At 42.6% G+C, this 1,707-nt stretch overlaps 1 non-coding gene across 1 annotated transcript; it reads left to right on the top strand.

Moving 5' to 3' along the window:
• Positions 1–1,331: 1,331 nt before the first annotated feature.
• Positions 1,332–1,404, top strand: Trnaa-cgc (transfer RNA alanine (anticodon CGC)). Its single transcript has one exon. It is a non-coding gene; the product is annotated as a tRNA-Ala (tRNA).
• Positions 1,405–1,707: the final 303 nt, after the last annotated feature.

Raw genomic sequence — 1,707 nt, 5'->3', positions numbered from 1 at the left:
CAGGACGTGTGAGCTGCAACTGAAAAGCGTGATTATGATTTTTCCATTCGCAGAAGATTTCGGATTAGTTCCCCATTCTGATCTCCGAGAGGGGTCTGCCAAGGAGGAGGTGAGGTGGCAAAAAGATTGAATAATAACGAAAGCGTAACACTCTACGAGGCGGAGCGTTGAATGTCAGAAAATTGAACGTGATAGCGAAACTAGAAAATGTGAAAATAGAAAATGTGAAAATTGGGATACCCGTGATGTGAAATGTTAAGGAGATAACGATTTCTGCTCAGAAGGATATAGGATAATATCAAAAGCAGTACAAAATAATGTAACAGGAGCAGGATTCATTATGAACAGGAAGGTAGGGCAAAGAGCGAGCTGCTGTGAACAGTACAGTGATAAAGTTGTTCTCGTCAAATCCAACAGTCAACCACCACCGACAACAATAGTTAAGGCATACATGCAGACGTCTCAAGCAGAAGATGAAGCGATAGAGAAATTATATGATGATACTGAACTGACAATTCAGTATGTAAAGAGATAGTCTAATAGTCAGGCGGAATTTAATGTAGTTGTGGGAAAGAAGAAAGAGCTAAGGGAGAATAAGGGCTGATAGTAGTACTGAATGGAAGAAAGAATGAGTTCTGCAATAAATTTCAGCTAGTAATGGCAAATACTATGTTCAAGAACCACATGAGGAGGAGGTATATTTGGAAAAGGCAGTGGGAGACGGAAAGATTTCAGTTATATTACATCACTGTCAGACAGAGATTCCGAAATCAAGAATTGGTTCGGGAGTTGTACCCAAGGGCAAACCCAGATCACAATTTAGTAATGGCTAAAAGAGTCGTACGGAAGACTCATTGTGGAAGAAAGTGGTATACTGAATTACCGAGAAATCGTGAGAGGCGTTTGAATTTCGCTAAAGATGTACATACTGGAATAAGGAATACCACTGTAAGCAGTTCAGTTGAGGAGCACTGAACATCTCTAAAAAGGAAAATGACAGATTTTGGACACAAACATAAGTAGAAGTAAGGTAACTGCGAAGATATCTTGAGTAACAGGAGAAATATTTCAACTACTCGACGAGAGAAAGTAGCACAAAATGTTCAGGAAGAGACAGTAATAGAGAAATATAGATCACTTAGGAATGAAGTAAGTCGGAAGCGCAGGAAAGAAAACGTAAACAATGCGAAATGACTGCAGAAAGAATGTAACAAAGCGAAAAAGAAGTGATTGCCTGAATGACTGACTGAGTATACAGAAAAGGCAAAATAGCTTTCGGTGTAAGGAAAAGTAAGGATACGTAGGGATGGCAATACATCTCAGAGTTACCGAGCGAGGTGGTGCAGTGGTTAGCACACTGGACTCGCATTCGGGAGGACGACGGTTCAATCCCGTCTCCGGCCATCCTGATTTAGGTTTTCCGTGATTTCCCTAAATCGTTTCAGGCAAATGCCGGGATGGTTCCTTTGAAAGGGCACGGCCGATTTCCTTCCCAATCCTTCCCTAACCCGAGCTTGCGCTCCGTCTCTAATGACCTCGTTGTCGACGGGACGTTAAACACTAACCACCACCACCACATCTCAGAGTTAAGTGCTGAGAAGCGTGCAGATAGGTGTAAACCGGAAATTGAATGGCTGTATGGCTGGAGGGGGGGGGGGGGGAGGGGGGGGGAATAGGAGGAAGGAGGAATAGAAGAAGAAAAAGAAA

This window comes from Schistocerca serialis, chromosome 5 (assembly GCF_023864345.2).
Source record: "Schistocerca serialis cubense isolate TAMUIC-IGC-003099 chromosome 5, iqSchSeri2.2, whole genome shotgun sequence".
In the NCBI taxonomy this organism is placed as follows: domain Eukaryota; kingdom Metazoa; phylum Arthropoda; class Insecta; order Orthoptera; family Acrididae; genus Schistocerca; species Schistocerca serialis.
The sequence above is the reverse complement of the archived record's forward strand: the minus strand, read 5'-3'. Positions and strand labels throughout refer to the sequence as shown.